The sequence below is a fragment of the Rhinolophus sinicus genome, chromosome X (genome assembly GCF_036562045.2).
Source record: "Rhinolophus sinicus isolate RSC01 chromosome X, ASM3656204v1, whole genome shotgun sequence".
Lineage (NCBI taxonomy): Eukaryota > Metazoa > Chordata > Mammalia > Chiroptera > Rhinolophidae > Rhinolophus > Rhinolophus sinicus.
In genome coordinates, this window is record NC_133768.1 from 107262050 (window position 1) to 107284351 (window position 22302).

The following is a 22302-nucleotide window of genomic DNA, read 5'->3' on the forward strand; positions in this document are numbered from 1 at the left end:
CACTAAACAAGTGCTTGATTTTAAAGCCAATCCCCAATCATCTGATACTGCTGCTGTAAATTTTAAGAAGTGCACTCAGGGCAAACTAAATAAAAAAGAAGAACCAAAAAAGTTCTCTGGGTAGAAATAAGTAATACAACAAAACTGCATAAGGAAACAGCTACTTTAGAATATAAGATGGACATTTTAGCAAAGCAGCCGCGATCTGTAAAAAAGATAAACATACTCTGAGAAAAGCATCCATCACTGTTCTCTATCTAACAGATTGCAAGCTAGGTTGCAGGGTATGCTGAGGAGAAAGAATGTGAGTTTAGAGTGGCAATCGAACAATTAAAGATGCAGAATCAACGGGACCAGACGTGACAAGTTGAAGCAATTGAGGGTTGTTACTATTCAAGATTAAAGGCCAAAGGGACCCTTACAAGAATGGAAAGGAAATAAGGCTGTTCAGAGTGCTATCTCCAACACCAGTGCCTGATGCACCCCTAAATCACGTCTGATAGATGACCAAGCCCTGCGAGAGACAGGTGAGTAGATCCTAAGCATGTGGCTACCATGCAAACCTCAACAGTCACAGCCGTTTCCCTCAAGCCATTACCGGCACTGTTCCAAATGAAAAGACACCAGCTAAGTGAGAAGTACCTTTGCTGCAGAGCTTGAACTTACACTGAGTGGGGTGACTGCTTTAAAACCAGAGGTGATGGATATTCTTACCAACTTAATGGACATTGAGACTTTAAACCAAGAATCACCAAATGGTCAAAAACAAAGATCTTTCCATCCTCGGCCCTGGCCAACTAGACGTTGGTAGAGAAACTGGATAGCTGTGAATTTCGGTTGCTTGGAAAATCAGGACAGGATCTGTCCTGGGTATCAGCATCACACACAATGGAAGTTCTCCACAAAATAAGGGTTTTTCTTTTGTGTAGTAAAGGCACCTTTTATTCATCACAGCATTTTGTGAGTACTTCTTGTCTATTTATGGTCTAAATGACGTACAGCATTCCCTTGGGGGACTAGGAGAACTGGTAATATCTACTATGGGATTGCCAGGCTGACCGAGCTGTAATGTGTTCCATTCAGGTTAGCTGCTGCTGGCCCCAGATCTCAGGCAGAGGGTTTGCCAAGAAAACATAGCTGTACCTGGGTTATATAAGTTCAGGGTAGAAGACACAGCAGAGGGAGGTGACACTCAAATGGAATGATATTCAGGAATGGCAGGACTGGCTATATATTGTGTGGTGCCTAGTGCAAAATGAAAATGTGGGGCTCCCGGTTCACAATTACTACAAATTTCAACGTGGTAACAACAGAGCATTAAACCAAGTACAGGGCCCTCTGCTAAGAGCTGGGCCCTGTGTGACTGCACACCCGTGAAACCATTCATGGGGGATAATCACCATCTATGGCAAATGTTGGCGTACCAAATGTCTAAATCTGCAGAGAAGTTTAATAAGTTCATTTGAGCCAAACTGATGACAGTTGCTGGCAAGCAAAATCTCAATGGATTGAGAAAAAGCTCCAGAGAATGGCAGTTTTGCAGCTTATTTTATACATTAGAATCAAAGGAGGAGATATAAGGAGGGTTACATGAAATCCGTGGGTGGTAGATCCTTAAGGGGGTGGGAGAAAGCACAGCTGGGAAATCTCTGGGATTGGATAAAAAGTAAAATGGAGAGACATGGACTTATTTTACATTGGTGGGTACAGGGTAGTTAATAATTACCATTACAGCACATAGAGTTGGTATTCGGGGAACCAGGTAACAATGAGGGGTTCTGTGGTCTCCTGCTCTGGTGTCTGTGGATTGTGCCCTCAGGGGTCCGCAAAAAGGGGATGACTCTGACATTTCAAGGGTATGTTATCTAAGAGGCAAAAAGACACTAGACAGGCTCACTTAAGATAAAGATTGACCTTTGTCAAGGAAGCTACAGGCCTAGGATGTCACTACCCGCCATGACCCGCTTTTAGTTGGGAATTTTTATGTTCAGACCAACCTGTGGTTTTAATTTTGGTGTCTGAGTTTGCAGAGCCTGCCCCATGCAGGCCTCCCCTGCGCTTGTCAGGTTTAGTATGTGTCCCCTTTCTCATCCACACAAACCGAGTTGTCCTATGTGGATCCCTCCCCCACTTTCACCCCCGCCAATGCCAAAAAAGTGACAGGGAAGTTAATGGAACTCAGTGTCAAACATAACAACTAAAAATCTATCAAAGGCTTTGAGGCAGGGTCAGTTCATGAAAGGGACTGTAGGAGACGGACAAAGCCTACAGACAGAAGAGTAGTTAGGGTCAGAGCTTTCAGTTGTACCATTTTCCCTCATTGTCCCCAGAGTCACACCTCCAATTTTAAGGTGAATATTAAGGTGAATGTCAAGAACAGATAAACCCAAACTTCCACAAATTGTTCCAGAAAGTAGAATAACAGAAAAAGCTGCCCATCACTTTTATGAAGCTAGTATGCTGTGGATACCACAACCAGAAGACAGTGCAAGAAAAGAATGTAAGAAACCAATTTAACTTAAGGACATAGTGTGGGGGAGGGGAAAATTTCCCCCTTAGTTCTTCTAGCTGGCCTAAGAATTAAATTGGCATGAGACAGAAACACATTTGTGTTTACTGTCTGTTGATACTCTCTCATGTCAATTTAATATAATATCATAATATATGTAATGTATACATATATTTGTTATATTTGTTATACATTTATATATATTATATATAATTATATACATTGTATAATTATATATATTATATAAATTATGTATTATATATTATGCATATTATAATTACATATATAAGTTATATAATATATATCATATAATATATTATATTATATATAATATATAATATAATATAATATAATATATTATATACATTATATTATATATTTATTATACATTTATATATTATATTATATGATATGTTATATAATTATATATTATATAAATTATATATTATTATGTTATATATATTATAATTATATATTACATATAATATATAATATAACATAATATATAACATAATATATTATAATGTAATATAATATATATTATAATATAATATATTATGTAATATAATATAGTATAATATAAATAGCCATTAGAATGTAGGACCTGAAGACAAGTGGGATGGTTGAGGCTTATACCCATATTGAGTTAAGGAGAAAGGTTGGTAGTGGTTTGAACTTGAGTGGGTGGAGGAAAGCAATTCACAGGCAGATGAGAAGGAGCACACGTGTGGTAAACAAATTCTTGCCAGGCCACCCAGAAACAATGGGACACTGAGGGGAGTACCTAACAGACTTTGCTAGGTTCCTCCCTGTCTGCCACACTTAGTTCATATTGTGCGAAGCGCTCCCTTCCTGGAAAAGGTTCTCCATTTAAATTATTTTCTTTTTAAAATTAAAGTGTATTGGGGTGACAATGGTTAGTAAAGCTGCATAGGTTTCAGGTGTACAATTCTGTAATACATCATCCATTTAAATTTTTTTAGGAAGTGAGACGAAAGGTCAAAGTTTGTTCCTGAATCTTTTGTTTCTTAAAAATAGCCAGCTCAAAATAATCAGCAGTCCAAAATAGGCATATTTTGAGGTAGCAAACTCTGTTCCCCCTCAATAGATACAAAAATCCTGTGTGTGTGTGTGTGTGTGTGTGTGTGTGTGTGTACTGAGTCCAACAACTTGTTAAGTAGGTTTTGTTCCTGAAGGGCAAGGATGTTTCAGTGCTGGAATGCAGAGGAATATAATTACATTAATAGGCTGAAGGAGAAAAATTATATGATGTTCTGAAAAGGTGCAGAAGAAAGCAATTGATAAATTGCTTTCACACCCATTTGTGATTTAAAGGAATCTTAGCCAACTAGAAACAGAAAGGAACTCCCCTAACCTTATATAAGTAAACTAAAATGAACATACTTGGAGAAAATTTAGCCGTATTCCTCCTTAAAGGTCAGGGACAAGGAAATGATGCCTGAAATCACAGCTACTATTTAACATAATACTAGAGCGTCTAGCCCAAGAAATCCTGTGAAAGAAAGAAACCACTTGTAAAGCCTGAATGAGGCAATGTCCGTCATTTGCGTACAATGTCACTATTTACATAGACAATCCAAGAGAATCAGCAAAGAATTGGGACTAAGAGTTAAGAGTGTCAGATTCTGCCCTGGAGTCCATAGCTGGCCTGAAACAAGTCCATTGCATGTCAGACCCTTACTTCTCTGGACCTGGCTGACCACCGGGCTGACCGCTTTCCTGGTTGCCAAGGACTGAGGCATTTCTCTGGATGCAGGACTTTCCATGCCTAACCTGAGGCTCTGATTTCTTTCTTACATTATGAACCCTGGAAATTGACTCTTCTTTCAAGGGAGGGTATGTGTTAAAATTTGTTTGAGTGTTACATTTTATCCAGCATTTCTAGATATTTTTAGCATTGAGTATGGATTCACATTTGCTCTTTTGCCAGAATTCTCCTTATTAATATGTCTTTAAAAATAATGAAATGTTTAACAACATGGGAAAATGTTCATGTGTAGAGTGCAAAAAGCAGATTACATAGCTCTGTGTATAGTTGGGTACTGCTTAATTATAAAACTATACCATGTATCCATATCTTTGAAAATTTTGAGTTAGCAGAACTTCTGCAGATAGAATTGACTTCAGTGCATTTGGAGGGATTATGTAAGTGGGAAGAAAAGGACTCTTATAGGATCTGCAGCTGGAAAAGGGGGAAGATGGTACAGTAGGGGGAGAAAACTGGTGAAGATTGGGCGAGGTAACACAGAGGGAATGTTTCCATGGCAGTGAGAGGGTTTGTATTTTAAATACTTATGACTGATAGCTCTCTCTCTAACATGGTGTGACTTTTCTCTCACATTGGAGAGAGAAAGTGATGGAATGTTACTCGTCAGAACCCTGGATCCAAACTGCATTGTCTCATTGAGCATGGAAATAGGTCACTGGAACAGGCATTTTAAACAATTGCTTATTAAGGTTGTTTTTTCAAAAAATCCATGCTTCAGCCAGGGTGAAAATAGAGTAAGTGAACTAAAATATATTTGAATGTTAAATGTTCCTAGAAAGGATCTGATACATCTGAGGGTTTTGTTTCATTTTATTATTTTATTGTATTATTAATTAATTAATTAAACATTTTTTGGCAATAAAGTAAACCCATAGCTGTGAGCCCCGGCTCAGAAGAGAGCTTTGATGTGTTGTCAGGGATTTCTTGGTCATGAAAATAATGGAGGTCTGTCCTTGGAATTTTTAGGAATACCTGTGTCACAATAGGGGAATTCTGCTTGATGCAGTATATGCCTTAAATAAATTTAAAAAAAAAAAAGGTTATGTAGAGAAGAGAGGTCTAACTATGGAGGTCTGACTATGAAGGAGTGGTACTGGGGAGATCTTGGTGGTGATGGACTAGTTCTGTATCTGGATTGCAGTGATGAGCCTACGTGTTATAAGATGATATATAACTACACATACACATTGCACCAGTGTCCATTTCCTGGTTTTGATATTAGACTGTAACTATGTGAGATGTAAGCATTGGGGGAAACTGCATGAAGGCTAAGAGGGACCCCTCTGTTCTATCTTTGCAACTTCGTGTGAGCCCATCATTATTTCCAAATAAAAGTTTAAAATAAATAGATAGACAAGAAAAATTAGGTCACATAGACTTCCATCTCCCAGAAAAAGCCAACCTGACCCGTAGTTATTCTGTTTGCTTTGTCTTAGTTGAGCACCAAGGCTGGGAGATGAGGTTATTTTAACAAATAGCGCGTTAGACAACGGAAAGCTAAATATACTCTTAAGATCCTTGTTCATTTCCACTTTTTTTTGTTTTTTAAATTTTATTTTATTAAATTTATTGGGGTGACAATTGTTAGTAAAATTACATAGATTTCATTTCCACTTTTATATAGGCCACAGTATCCCATTGCAGTTAGAGAAACGGTCTTCCCAAATGTCCTTTTACAACTGGTTTATTCAGACAGTTTAGTCAAATGACCAGTTGATTCACAGGAGGGTGGAAAAATGAGCTAATGCATTGAATGATTGACCAATCAGAATGTCAAGCCCTTTACCCAGTATGGATAGATGTGGGACTCCTGTTCATGATAAAATAGCTCACAGAATAGCTTTTAGGCAATTTGACTTACTTTTTTTTTTAAGTAGAGGATCATACTTGGAATAAGCATTAAAAATAATTAGTACGTTGTAAAATGGATCTTAACTCTTTAAGATAAGTTTAAGTGTAATAACATTTACGAGTAGAAAAGACCCAAAATTGCCTAATCCAATCTCATCATGTTATATGGAGCAGAGGTTTATATCTGAGTAAAAACTAAGATTCACACATATCTGGGCATCCCTTTTTATAGGTTCTTTAAATCAGGCATGGGGTCTAGGTTGGTTTGTGTCTGGCCCCTGGGGGACTTTGGTTTATGTCTGGCCTCTGTGGGCAAAATTTTGGTGATGGATGGGTGAGCAGAGTGCCCGTTTCTCTGATTGGCACCGTAGAGTAGTCTGGAGTCCTATGGGGAGAAGATTCTTTCCATTTCTCCTCAAAATATAGTGTGTGTTGAGTGCAATAAGGACTGAATGGAAGTAGCAAGTTGGGAGCACCGGGAGGTAGCATCCTGAGCAAGGCAGGATCTAAAGGAGTTAGTGGAGCTGATACCTAAGGGAAGTACATTGCCCCCGATGTTCAGCTGGGCAAAGGCCCCAGGGCAGAAATGTGCCTGCATGTTTGCAGAACAGCTAAGAGGCCTGTGTGGCTGACTGAGAGAGCAAGGAGGTGAGAGCGGTGGTCAGGGCCAGGAGACGAATAGGGCCTTATAGACCAGGGGAGGATGTGGGCTCTCACTCTGTGTGAAATGGCAGTTGGTGTGGGGTTTCGAGCAGAGGGGGCATGGGACCTGGCTTGTGTTGAGAATAGACTGTAGAATGGCAGGAGGAAAGAGCAGGGATACCAGTGAGGAGCCTGTTGCAGCAATGGAGGGAGCTCCAACCAGAGCAGAAGCAAGTGAGAAGTGGTGTTAAGGATGTCTGATGGTGGGGCTATTTTGAAGGAAGGGGTGATAGGATTTCCTGACAGTTTGGATGTGAGGTGTGAGAGAAAGAGAGTAATCCAGGAAGCATGGGAAAGACGGAGTTGCTATCAGTACTGATAATGGGGAGGGCTGCAGGAGGAACAGGCAACAATCAGGAATGAACCATGTTGAACTTGAGATGATTATTAGATATTCAAGTAGAGATGTCCCTGGATCTATGAGTCCGGAGTTTAGGGCTGGATAAAACCCTTTGGCAATTGTCAGCCTGTAGATGGTATTTATCACCACAGGGTAGGATGAATAAGATAGTTCAAGAAGAGGCTCAAGGACTAATGCCTGGGACATGCCAAAATTGATGAAGGGAAAAAGGGGAGAACCCACCAAGGAGACTGGGAGTGTCAAGTGATGTAGGAGGGAAGCCCAAAGTGTCCGGTGCTCTGGAAGTCAGGGAGGAGAGGGGAAAGGTGTGTCCATGGTGAAATCCTGCTGATAGGTCAATCGGATGAGAGTTTAGACTTGAAAGTTTATCAACATGGAGGGCATCTCAGACCTTGATGAGAGCAGCAGGATGGAATGGAAGGAGGGAAAGCCTGCTTCAAATGAGTTTAAGAAAGACTTAGAATTAGAAACAGCAGGTAACAGGCAGCTCTTTTGAGAGATTTTGCTTCAGAGAGGAACAAGGTAATCAAACAGTAGTTGGTAGGTGGAGGGGAGTGAGACCAAGAGGAATGTTGTGTGTTTTTTTAAGGTTATGTAGCTTATAATTAGAAAAAAAGAGATCATTTCCCCATTTGAAGTTTATTGACAAATGCACAATTAATGTAGATTGTGTTGAATTTAGACGTGTTGTGTCAAATGGACAAAGAGGGGTGGAGCAGGTTGCCAAGTGAGGTGCCGGGAACAGCAAAATCAGTAACACTTGGGGATATGTTAGAGATGCACATGTTAGGGCCCCACCCAGACCTACTGATTCAGAAACTCTGCTGTAACAAGCCCTTCAGGTGACTCTGCTGCACCCTAAAACTTGAGAGCCACTGGTGTAGAGCACTGTTATCAGGTGAATATGCTTCAAAATCATTAACAGAGAATCCCTCCATTTCTTCATGAAGAGCATAAGGTATGTTATCCCCCCTCTCCCTTCCCATCCCATCTTGTTCAAGTGTCTCCACCCACCAGGAAGTCTCTGTCTTTGTCATGGGAGAAGTAAACAGCATATTTGTATGCTGATGGGAACGATTCAGTAGAGAGCACAACGGTGATCTAGGAGAAAGGGTGTAAGTAAAATTGTTGGAGGATGTTGTGCGGACAGAGCCCCAGAGAGCAGTTTCCAAGCTCTCGGCCTCATGTGGAAAGGTGCTGGCTCGGGAAGTAGATGGCTGTCAGCTGTGGCTGGTTGGCCGTCAGCTGTGGCCATTGAGTCGTTGGCCACTAATATAACTGCCGTGGCTACATTGGAGAGTTGAGGGGAGTTGAGGAGAGTAGGTTGGTTGGCAGAAAAGCGGACAGCAGGTCGCATGTCGTATGAATCCAGCCTCCAGTGAGACCATAGTGGCATGTACCCCCTACCTATGGCTCCGTGGGTGTTCCTTTTTGGCCTAGCCACATCCTGCGTTCTTATGTGGGGAGCGGGACCAGAGACCCCGCAGGCCGTCCCGCATGACAGTGTGCTTCCACAGGTGAGAATGGAGCTCTAACGGGGTAAGTGGCATGAGCTAGGAGCAAGGACGGTTCATCCACGGGAAGAGGCAAGAGGGCAGAGAGTATGGGACCCAAGGCTGTGGCCATGGGAGTCTGGAAGTTCTTACTGCTTCAGTTTTCTCAGTTAAGTAGGAAGCAACATCATCAGCTGTGAATGAGGATAGGGCGTTTTGGCATACTTGGCAACACATTCTGTGGGCAATACTCTATGAAAACAGTCATCTCTAACATCGCTAGTGGCAGTGTGGAATTGCAGTGATGCCTATGGAGAGAGATTTAGCAATAGTTTAATCCTTTGACAGCAATCTCACGTCTTAGTATTTTATATGTATAATAAGAGACGTCATCTTTTATATATAGATAGAAATAGAAAATAGAGATAGATTTATTTCCATCTTTTTAATCTGGGTGCTTTTTATTGTTTTTCCTTGTCTGATTGCCCTTTCTAGAACCTCCAGTACAATGTTGAATAAAAATGGATAACCTTGTTTTGTTCCTGATCTTTAGGAGAAGCAGCCAATCTTCCATCATTAAGTATGACATTAGCTGTACTGTTTTTATAGATGCCTTTTATCAGGTTGAGGAAGGTTCCTTTTATTCCTAGTTTGTTGTTGTTGACAGAGTGTTAGATTTTGTCAAATGCTTTTTCTGTGTGCATTGAGTTGATCATGTGTTGTTTTTCTTTATTTTATTGATATGATGTAGTACAGTGATTGCTTTTTATGTGCTAAACCAACTTTGCATTCTTGAGGTAGGTAAGTCCCATTTGGTGATGGTTTATAATCCTTTTTCTATGTTGTTTGATTTGGTATTTGGTTGAAGATTTTTGTGTCTATATTCATAATAGATATTGGTCTAGTTTTCTCATGATTGTGGTGTCAATTTCTGGCTTTTGTATTAGAGTAAGAATGGCCTCATAGAATGAGTTGGGAAGTGTTCTCTCTTTTTCCATTGCTTCATAGACCTTGTGAAACCCAGTGAAGCCATCTGGACCTGGGCTTTTCTTTGAGGATAGTTTTAAAATTACTAAATGAATCTCTACTTTTGAAGATCTATTTAAACTTTTCTATTTCTTCTTGAGCCTCGGTAACTTCTACCATTCTAAGAATTTATTTCTTACCTAAGTTGTCTAAACGATTGGCATATCATTTTTCATACTATTCTTTTTATTTCTATATTCTTTCTTATTTCTGTAAGGTTGGTAGTAATGGTCCCTCTTTTATTTCTGATTTTTAATAATTTGAGCCTTCTCTCATAGCTTGGTCAGTGCAGTTAAAGCATTCGTCAGTTTTGTTGATCTGTTCAAAGAACCTTTTGCCTGCTTTGGCTTTAGTTTGCTCTTCCTTCTCTTGATAGTTTTTATTTCTTCATTTCTAATCCTTATGCCTTTTATATCTTTTTCTTGCTTGATTACACTGACTGGGACCTTCAGTACAGTGTTAAATAGAATTGTTGCCTGCAGACATCCTTGTCTTATTTCTGATCTCAGGAAATTTAAAAAATAATTTAACAATAATTATGATTTTTTTATAGCTATTTATTCAGATTAAGGAAGTTCCCTTTTCTTCCAATTTTGCTAAGAGTTATTTTTATTTTATTTTTTGATTTTTTTATCCACAAGTAGGAGTTTAATTTGATCAAATAACTTTTCTGCATCTATTGAAGTGGTCCTATAATATTCTACTTTTTTTCTGTTAATATGGTAAATTACACTAATGGATTTTCCCATATACCCCGTTTGGTAGAGATGTATTTTCATTGTTAAATATCACTGGATTAGATTTACACACACATATTATTTATAATTTTCATTTCTTTTTTTAAACCACTTTATTCCATTATTGATCTGTAAAAAGATGTATACATTTAATGTATACAACTCGATGAGGTTGGGGATAAGTATACACCGTGTAACCATCACCACCATCAAGACCATAGATACATCTATCACTCCCAAAGTGTTGTCCTGCCCCCTTTAATTATTATATGATTTTCATTTCTTGACATTTTATTTTCAAGTTTGGATTATGCTGGCTTCATCCAATAAGAATCCCAGTGTTGAAGTCTATTGTGTGTCCTCCTAGCTCTCTAGAAACTTGTTCTCTCAACATTCAGCTGCCTTGGCAGCTCCAGACTTCATTTTTACAGTCTTCGCAGCCCCATGAGGTGACCTAAAGATGATTTACTGGCTTCTTTGTCTCATGCTCCATGCCAAATCCTGAGGGAAAGTAGTGTGCAGAAAGTAAGGCTCATCTTAATGAGCTTCCCTTCTTTCTGGGTCTGGTCTCTAAGTCCTGGCTGCCTCAGTAGCCCTCTGATTCCTTCACGAAAGATAGTTTTAAAAACCCGACTTTTCTAGCTTTTCTTGTTAAAATGTTGGTGTGCTACAAAGCCACTCCATCATAGAAGAAGTCTTCTGAACACATGATTAAATGTGTGTGAGTTTCCCCTGATCTCTGTACATGGATCGAAAGGATACAGTAGCAGTAACTCTCCAGGAGCAGTGAAAACACTTAGCACCCAGCTCTTTGTTTCTATACATCATTTACCACTAAGATGCATCAGGTTTCCTTGAAGAAATGGCTGGTTTCAAGGAAAGTACAACACAAACCTGGGTATCTTTCTGTACCATAGAGTAAGAAAATGACTAGAGCATGATGGAAGTTCTAGAACACAGGAGCTAACTTGAAGGGACATGCACTGGCTAAGTCTGGAATAATTTGAACATTAAAAATAATAATGATGGTGATATTCCTAATACACTGAGTTTAAAAACAATCCATGAATCCATGGTGCTATTTAAAAGAACAGAAAAGGAGAGGAGACAAAAAGAGGAAAGCTCTGTTTTTGTTTTTAGAGAATAATGCCTACTATTAAACATAGAAGGAATAATGATATAATCAGAAAATTGCTGTTTTGTAACCTCCAAAGTAAAAATTGGTTCAGGTCACGAGCCTCAGTTGATGCACATATAACTGGGGAGAATGTTGGGAACAAGTCTCAAATTATCATTCCACAGAGTACTTTAAATAAAGGGAAAATGTGCTCTTATAATGGGTCAAGCTTGGCAGCACCAGTAGTGGTTTGGCCTGACACTGTGTGCCTCTAGTATGACCCGTTGGGAGGTACATAGTGTCATTTACGTGAGGTTCTTGCTGGAACTGTTTGATCTGAATCTCATCATGAAGAAACAGACAGTTCTACAATGTTAGGCATGAGGAGGGACAATTGACCCGGACTCTTCCCAAGATTTGATGTCCTGAAGAATCGAGGGAGGCAGGGGGTTGTTCTGGATTGTAGGAGACTAGAGGAAACAGCAGCCAAATGCTCTGAGTGCATCCAAGATGGGAAAAGCAGAAGCCATAAAGGACATTTGGGGGACTATAGAAGAAAACATAGTACGGGCTGTATATTGGATATTGAATATATGGTGGTTTTTATTTTATTTTATTTAATTATTTATTTGGTCTGCTGATGTAGTAAATAGCCGGATCTTATCTTGGGAAATGCATCCTGAAATACTTTGTGGTGAGGTAATGATGAACATAGCCTAATTTTCTATGATTTGGAAAAAGGGAAATGGGGTGTGGGTGTGTTGTGAGATGGAGTGGGTGTGGCAAGATGTTAAGAGTTGGCAAATATAGGTGAGGGGTATACAGGTTTTAAAAATTAGAAGAAAAAACCCCTTGTAGCCTTTCACGATATTTTTTCAACAAAAATCCACAAGGTGGCAGTAGAGGAACACTCTTAGCCTCTGTTTCCTTGCAGCCTTTTTTATAAGGTGACCCTATTTTCTGATTTGAAAAGCAGGTTGTGAGCTCCAACAAAGGATGTATTTGCTTTGTGAATACATTTATATGAAAAGTTATACATAAAGATGACCACAAAAAGCCATTTGGCCGTATCATTCTACAGGTGGTGTTTACTGAAATAAATACCATTTTGTTAGATTTGGTCCACAGAACTCTTCAAGTTTAACTAAAATATTGTCTTATGAGCATTTTTTTCTGGTAAGAATATCCACAACTTTCACCATGTCCCAAAGTAGTCGGTTATCACCTGCAAAACTGAGAGAGGACCTTGAGGGGCTCAAGAAAGTAGCACTAGGTCAATGATTCGACCACATCAGAGTTGGTAGTAGATGAAGCCTTTCCCTTTAATAAGTTGTCTGAAAGTGTTTGACTTTAGTGAAGCCCCCTGGCAATGGGTATTTGTTAAATGGATTGATGTAAGAATAAGTGGATGTGGATGGATTGGAGACAGACCTACGTGTGAGTGTGACACTTATGTGACCCCCCTCCCTACCCCACTCCCCAAACTCACATACCAAGATAAAATGTTTTTAGCAAAATATGTGTGGTCATATAAACAAGTCCCTACCAAACAGGATAAGTCATTTGTCTCTGTTTATTCATTTTTTACTTCCCATAGAAAAATACTTTATTTATTTTTACTTTTATTTCATTTTACATTTGTTTAGTTTCAGGTGTACAAAACAGTGTAATAGGTAGACATTTATACCCCTCACAAAGTGATAACCCGCCTCCCCCATCTATTACCCCTCTGATGTCGTATGTAGATATTACAATTCCACTGACTGTATTTCCTATATTGTACTCGACCTCCCCTGACTATAATTTATATATATGTATATATATATGTTATAGTCAGGGGACTGTATACACACACACACACACACACACACACATACACACACACACACACATATAGTCAGGGGACTATATATATATATATATTACATTATATTTGACATTCAATATTCAGCTTCAGCTTCAGGTGTACAGCGCAGTGTCAGGCTGTACCACTGACCCTGAGGTGGTCTCCCCAATAAGACATGTGGCCATCTGACCCCCTACAAAATCTTTACAATGAAAAATAGTTTATTGGTCAACGGAGATACTAGCCATATTAAAACTTTCTCTTTATAAATATTTAGCGAACGAGTTCATTTTTTAGGATAACATGAACAAGCTTCTTCTGGTTACAGAAAGCGTCTAGTCTCCTGTGAGTATCACCTGTACCTCTTGTTTTCTTCCAAGAGTTCCTGGTTTATATTAGGACTTGGTTTCTACAAATTGCAATGTGAGCAGCTTGCAATGTGAGAGCCAAACCACACAACACTTCTCCTTTTGATGCATTGACCAAAGAGCAGGCTTTATTTTCTGTGGCATTGAAAACAACTTGGCAGCTAGCTGTCTTAAGAACTTGTATATTGACTTGATTGTGAAAGAAAATCCCTGCTAAGTGCCTTGATCTGGCTGTCTGGGTGGTACAGATTTTCAAAAAGGGATCATGTATTAGAATCAACCAAGGGAAAATGGAATGCCCATTTAAGATGTGTTGGCAGTGTGTAGTTGTTTTAAAGTATCGTTTACTGGGTTCTTAAACCATTTTCCGCTCTCTCCACTTTATTAGTGTTACAGAATTCCTTACTGAGGGACTATGAGCTCCTAGTTAGCAATATGACTAAAAGTACAAGACTATAGTAAAAGGTCATGTCTTTAGAAAGGAAATTTTAACTTTTCTCCCCCCAGCATTCCCAGTGGAAACAGCATGTCATGCTATGCTGTTGGCTAAAAGAGCTTATGTTCAGTAAAGAACCAGTGAAATAAATGATAACACATCCATAGAATAGATTGTATGTAGCTGTTGAAAATTATGACAGACTTATAAATATTGACATGGAAAGGTATCCAAATTGAATAGTAAGAGAAACAGAACACGTTATGAAACAGTATGTAAAGTATGATCCTAGTTTGAAATATGTATTTGCTATTATATGTTTAGAAAATAAGATCAGAGAGACTATATACTAATTTACTTAAAGTGGTTCATTTTTGTTGTGAGGGAAGGAATAGTATTGCAATACAAGGGGACTTACATTTTCTACTTTGTATATTTTTCTGTTGTCTGGATTTTTTTTATGACAATGTAATCTGAATAAATAATGATTTAAAGGGAGCATATGTTGGCACAATCCTCTGAGACCTTCATATGCTGAATATAATTGTTGCTCAGTATAATCAATTCTGTCATTCATCTTGAACAGACCAAAGCCAAAGAAAGCCAATTAATTAACTTATAAATTGTATCCTTTCTACATTTGATGATGTTTACAATATTAAAAGACCTGAAATGGAACAATAAAAATAAATCCATAAACTAAAACAAAACCAAATTGTTTAGAAGAAATGAGATAACCATTTAGAAAGAATGAAATAACTATACCAGAAATAGGGAATGACTTCTCTACCGAATAGACCATAGAGTTTAGCTCTGAGATTTCTGGGTCCCAAACAGAAAAGGTAAATAGGTTGGCTGTATTGTTTGTATTTACATTTGTATTTATACAAACTGAAGAATATTACCAGAAATTGATTGTGTGGTATCTTATATAAGCAACATTGAGTGACATACTGGGCAATGTTTTTTATTGTATGTTCTAAAAAGACACAGAAACTTTTGACTGAATATTTTCTCCATTTACCCTCTATAAAACCACAGCCAAAATATCAAATCACAACTCAATCACTGAAACAAATCTGTTTGGGTAAACTGAGGTAATAAAGTCCAGGTACATAATTTCCTGATGATCCAAACAAATAATTTTCAAATCTGGCTGCACGTCAGAATCAACGGGGGTGGGTGGGTGGGGGGGACTTTAGAAAGTCAGATTCCATGGTCCACCATGCATCTTCAGAGATTCTCATTCCAAAGGTCTAGCGTTGGGCTTGAGAACCTGTAGCTAATGGTGCTTTGTGTGTATTCTGATACAAATCCTGGCTTGGGAACCATTGATCTGTGATACACAATAAGCATAGCACGTTTTCCTCTGGGATATGTTTTATTTGAAGGTAAATAAATTGTAAAGTTTTCCTATTAAAACAATTATGAATTATGAAGCAGATGAATTATGAAGCAGAATTCAAATTTTGCATTAATTTCTGGAATAAAACATGAGCCTTAGACATTTAATGCGTGCAAAGGTTCATTTGAGGCTATATTTCCAAAGCCTAAGGAGGTAGAGTTCATGCCTCACTACTGTTAAAATATTGTTGATGGAAAGATTTTTTAAAGTACAAGGGAATTGTATTAGTCAGGGTTCAGTGCTTTTAAAATACTTGGAAGGAGTAGAAGATTGGGATCAGGAAGTACCACTATAACTACGACCTAGAGCCTAGGAAGCTGCTGCTCCAGTCCCTGTCACCACTGCTGTTGCCTTCACTCCCTCTCTACCCCACAGAGCTCAGGGATGACCAGTGACATTGGACCTACAGTGACAACAGCAGCAGGAAGATGGCCTTTGCCTCACTCCCACCTTCCAAACCTTGTGCAAGCACATCTCATTGGCTGAATGGAATTCACGTCCAGAATCCTAGCTGCAAGAGAGCCTGGGAAATAGAGTTTGTAGTTTTTCCATCCCCGTAGTATATAGGCAAGTGCAGGGAAGAGAGTAGGAATGAATACTGAGTGTCAAAGGATTCTTTCAAGGACAATCATCAATCAAAAGTGCTAAGCAGCTGGATCTAACTAGATAAGGAAGGCCCTGAGGTTCACAAAACATGGAGATAGTGCCATCCACTTGTAAAACTGAGTGAGATACTCTTTCCAGACAGAGGCTAAAATGGAAACTAATATTTCCCCTTTTATAGAAGACATTTTATAGATGGCCATGATCCGAAAATGGCATTTGTAATTGGCACTGACATCTGAGCCAACTACCTTCAATTGAGAATTACAATTTTTCCCAAATAATAAGTTGCTTATGAAAAATCTTTAAGTATGTATGTGACTGAATCTTGGTTATATGTGGACTGCTATCCTATTGTTTTGCTTGGGAAGTGTGTGTGTGTACTTCCTGGAAGTCTTTATTGAGCTAAAAGATACATTGACCATTCCCCTGACTGTCCAGACATGTATTATTCAAGGCTAACTTCAGTCTGCTTTTGGCTGTGTTGGCTTCAAGTCAGAGGGGACGCTTCTCTGAGAGGATCACAGTAATGGTAGATATTTACCGAGCACTTGTTCTCCGTCTCACATTGTGTGAAATGCTTTGCACATATTATTTCTCGAATCTTCATAATAACTCTTTGAGGTATTTGTTACTACCCCTATTTTACAGATAGGGAAACAGGCAGAAAAAGGTTCAAGAACTTTAGGGTGACAGAGCTAGTACATGGTGGAACCAAAATTTGAACCCAGGTGTTTGATGCTAAAGCTTCCACTCCCTTACATGACATTGAAGAGAACCTCAGAAATTATTTATGGAACTGCTGAGACCTCTTTTCTCTTTGACGCTCATTATCTCCTTAGTCCCTCTCTTTTGGCCAAATGTATGACCAGATTCAGGAGCTGCAGTATTGAGGGTAATAGTGCATTTAAAAGGGGAAGGGAGCATTTTTAGTACAAGCTAAGATACCCACCCAAGGATGCAGGCACACCAAAAGTTTGTCTGGTTATTATGTTATTATTGAATGATCAACTGTTTCGGAGCAGACATAAGACAAGTACCCTCTCATCTTTCCTCCTTGTATGCTATTTTCAGTATTAGATTGTGGGGCGAAGCTGTTGTACCTCCTGTGTATTCCTATAATGCTCAGGGTTTAGCTAGTGACATATATTGGGAAAAAATAATGGAGAGACATAGCATGCATTTGTATTTGTCCAATGTTTTGTCTGAACAAATTCTGAGTTAAAGAGGAAGTTTCTCTCAGGAAAGCATGAGGATTCACTGATGGGAATTTGTTGCCTGTCACGGGAGTGATGGCAACAGAATTCGAGTGATTTCTGCTCATGCTTTGTTATCCCATAATGTCACCATTTTCATGTGTGGCACAGGACCATACATGTTCAAAGTGAGGGAGGGAGAAGAGAACAATTTCCATCCGGTATAAAACACCCAACTCAACAATAAAATAAGCACAGTTACCCTTATTCCACAGGCATCTGATACAGTGTTTCTTGAATAAGGCACAATTAGTACTGGGGGAGGGACTGTTCTTCATTGGGAAGGGTTGTCCTGAATAGGTTGTTTAGGGTCTCTGACTTCAGTGCACTAAGTGCCAAGGAGTCCCGGACCCATCCTCTGGAGAGGCAGGATAGGCCAGGGTTCTGCCCATCCAATGTGTGACTCTTAGTATAGGGCATGCTGCTCCCCTTTGGGCCGTTTCTGCAGGGAAACCTGCCTGAAACACCGACAAGTAGTTTGCTCAAAGAAGGATCAACAGATAAAATACAGGATGCCTAGTTAAATGTTAAATTCAGATAAACAATGAATAATTTTTTGTATAAATATGTCCCCCCAATTCAACTGGGTGTCCTAGATTTTTATTTTCTGAATCTGGCAAGTAATCAGGCAAGTCAAACCCAAGGTTAGTTGGCAGATCAGCAATTTGAAGGCAAGCCTATTTAGTGTGACTTCAGACTGTGTGCTTGCCACTGCTCTGTAGTTCCTTCACGTTTGAGCAGCGTTCATGTGCAAAAGCCATGCCTTTCAGGATGCGAATAGAGTCATAATTCCTGCCTTCAAATTATTTGGCTTCTCCATGATGAGAGAAGAGAGTTGGGAAGAACTGTGTGTTAAGGCTGTCTTGTTGAGGTCCTACTATGTGATGAACGCTGAATCAGTTTATCTGCTAGAGGAATTTTGAAAGTTGAAACAAGGAACTTCTGTGTTACCCTGAGGAGTCATAGAGAAATGTTCAAGTCATTTTATAGAGCGAGATTTCTGTAGAGGCAGCACCATGAAAGGCCCAGAGGTCCTTCCGGGGAGGGACTTTCTCCTCTTCTTTAGTTCAAAGCGTAGCTGATTGGGAGGTTTGGCCAAGGTCAGAGGCTTATGTTAATTAATGAGTTTCACATATTACGCAGATGGTCCTACAGATGAGAATATAACCCATCCAAGTAGCTTTCTCAAGCTAACCAAGTCTATGAAAAATCTTCGGGACTCCAAAAACTGAAGAAGCACTTTTTCACATGAACACGTTTGTACTTCACATTTGATGTTATTAATGACACTGTGTAGATGGAAGTGCTTGGCAAAGTGGAAGAGATATTTAAATAAAATAACTGAAATACCATTTTTGATCTTTGTTTTAAATGTGAAGAAACAGACAGATATCAGAAACATTAGAGTTATGGATGAGTTAAATAGGTAAGTTGCTGGTGTCATCCTGAGTGAATGTTTACACAACTTGCTATATTCACTCAACATTGTTTTGGAGATTTATTTGTATAAATCCATGTATTTAGTCCATTTCTTTTAACTGCAGTATGGTAGTCCACTGTATGAAGAAAGCACATGTTTCTTTATCCATCCCCCTGCTGATTAAGTTGCATTCACCTTCCTTTTTGCTATTGCAATTAGTACTACAATGAATCTGCTATAATGAATCTACAATGAATCTACATGTGTCCTTGTGTGCATGCATGAGATGCCCTAGGATAGCAGCCTGGATGTGGTCAGTGGGATGCTAGTTATGCAAATTAAAAATCACCCAGAACAATATCATATGTTGCTTATGAATACATATATAGAGAGACAAGAACAAGAACATTCATGGGAAATAAACACGCCAACTTCAGGAGAGTGGTTATTCTGGGGAGGGAAAAGGAGGGGAGATATAGGAGGGGTTTGGAGCTTGAGCTGTAACATTTTATTCCTTAAAACATGAAGTTCAGAAGCATATATGGTAAAATTTTCACTTCTGGTAAAGCTGGGTGGTGAGTACACGGGTCATGTTACTTTCTGTATGATATAAATGTTTCACTAGTGGTGATGAAAAATACTAAGTTATAAAACTAAAAAGACAAGTAAAAGGAATTGAGAGCACTAACCCCTGTCTCTGACCACTAGTTCACACTCAGATAAAAGTTGAAAACTATGGAATTCTTTCCTTAGGCCAGTTCAGAATCACTTCCTGAAGTGCCAGACTCCCAGAAACAGGGGACATGCTCCTTTGAACCAAAGCAAAATATACCAAAAGAAAAAAGATGTGCAGAAACTTCCTAAACAAATCCCTGTTCCGTCATGTTTCATGCTCTCTGATGGAGATGATGTTCCAATCTCAGGTCTTAGGAGGTGAGTGGTTTAAAATGGAGGCACGGCATTTCTAAAGCTAAACGAGCTGGATTTTTGCCATTGGCAGTTTTTTGACAATTATAGTGACAAATCACACGAGGGAGCTATGGGCAAAGGGAACTAACTAGAAGAGGATTCTGGGGAAGGATATTTTGCCCTGGAAACAGACAAAAGCACTGTCTGAAATCCCTGTCTAACTACCTTTCTTAGGCCCCTTACTATGATTATGACCAAGGTTGAATGCTCTCTTGCACAGTTGATCTGAAAAATAGAAGGATGCTAGGAATCTCATGTCAACTCCTCAGTCCTGAATCCAAACCAAAAGGTAACTAGGACCCAAATGGTAAATTTTGAGACAACGCATTTTACTCCCTAATTAAATACAAGGATATGTCACTGTTTGATGTTACTGGGAGGATGAATGCCTGAATTCTGACACATAGCTATGTATTTGATTGACAAACATAATATGAAAAGACAAGAATAGAAACCCAAAGACCCTATAAGCAGTTAAAAAAAAATCATATTTGTGCCTAATCAGGTTATTTAATAATAATCGGTGCTTTATAGTTTGCAAGTATTACCCAATCGTTAATTAATTAATGTAATCTAACAAACTGACGAGTAGTTTATGATGGTTTGCCGACCAGAGCCTAATCAATGCAGAAGGCATTTCACTTTAGATAAACCCACACTCATGTGGAAATTTTCTGCTTTACGTTTTACTGCCACATATATTCACCCCCCATTGCATTTCACAGATCACATTCATTGACCAATATTAATAACAGAAATGAAAAAAGAGATCCCAGCCAGTCATCCAAACTTATTAACTAGCAAAGAATTCAAAAGGAGCTCCGCGTTTCCCTGTTCCCAGAACCCACATGCTGCAGAGGGCTTTGTCCTGGTTGCAAATCTGACCATGTAGGAGAAATTTGCTAAAGCAACTTCTGCGCATGCAGTGGCATCATCGGGTCTGGCCACTGCTGTGCTTCTTTGCCAACAACTGCTATTGAACATTTGCCACCTTCCCTGCTGCTGCCGAGGCTCAGGATTAGATGCGGGGAGGCCAGCAGCCCTCACAACTTCATCTGTTGGCGCCGCAGGGAGGCGGGAGCAAGCCGCATGGCAGAGAGAGAAACCTTTGAAATCATCAATTTGAACACCTTGCCTCGAATTGGCAAGTCTGAAGGGGAGAGGAGTAAACAGAACTTGAAGTCACAGGACCAGTGATGGAGAGAGAGAGAGAGAGAGAGAGAGAGAGAGAGAGAGAGAGAGAGAGAGAGAGAGAGAGAGAGAGAGAGAGAGAGAGAGAAAGACTGTTTTGGCAGCAGGTTGGTTAGAGACGGACACTTCTGATGGGAAGAGAGTGGGAGGCAGAAGAGGTTTTGTTACTGTACCATGAGGGGTTCCAACTTGGGCACTGTGGGCTCAATGCTTCTTTGTTGTGGGGGGCTGTCCTGTAGGATGTTTAGCAGCATCCCTGCTTCTTCCCCACTAGATGCCAGTAGCTCCAGATGGGACAACAAAAATATCTTCAAGACATTGCCCAGTGTCCCCTGGGGGGCAAAATCACCCCTGGTTGAGAACCACTGGTGTAGCCCATGACGGCCCTTCCAGCAGGCTGCATGTTGGTATAGCAAATAGGGCCTGATTTACCTGTTATGAGTTGAAATGTGTCTCCTCTAAAATGATATGTTGAAATTCTAACTCACAGTACCTCAGTATGTGACCTTAATTGGAAGTAGGGTGGCTGCAGATGTAGTTAATTAAAGTGAGGTGTAGGGTGGGTCCTCGTGCATGACTGGTGTCCTTATATGAAGACGGCTCTATGAAGACAGACACACTCACAGGGAGAAGGTCATGTGAAGAGAAAGGCAGAGATTGGAGGGAATGCGTTGCTAATAGGACAACTTTCTAACCTATAGCTGAAATGGGGTTCAGGATTGCTTTGAAGAGCCTCAGATTAAAGGCCAACAGCAAACACAACCGAACCCCCTGGTGTATTCATGCCTGTCCTTCATCCCTTTCCTGAGTCTTCCTCGCTGATTACTTCACTCAGAAACAAAGTTCACAGGTAGTAGAACAGTTATTTTTCTTATTTCCCTGACAGCCTGCGTTAGTCTTAAATCCACCCAGCCTTGTGTACTTGTGGTCAAATGGTGGCAAAGTTAGGATTTCCAGGTCCTGTCGTCTCCTCTTTCTTTCGGCTCTCCCTGAAAAATGTGGCTCAGCCCCAAAACTGGCTTCAAGTGAGGCAGTGCTGTCTTCGGAGACACAAGGAAGTGACTTGAAGCAGATTGACAGGGGCCATGGACAGTTGAGATTCTCTTTCTTTTAAAATTTTACGTCTAGGGACTTTGGCATGTTCAGAAATGCCCTAGCCCTTGGCTTTAGGGGCATCCCAGGGGTTGGAGGTCTCTGCAGTGCTCAGACCCAAGTTCAAGGAA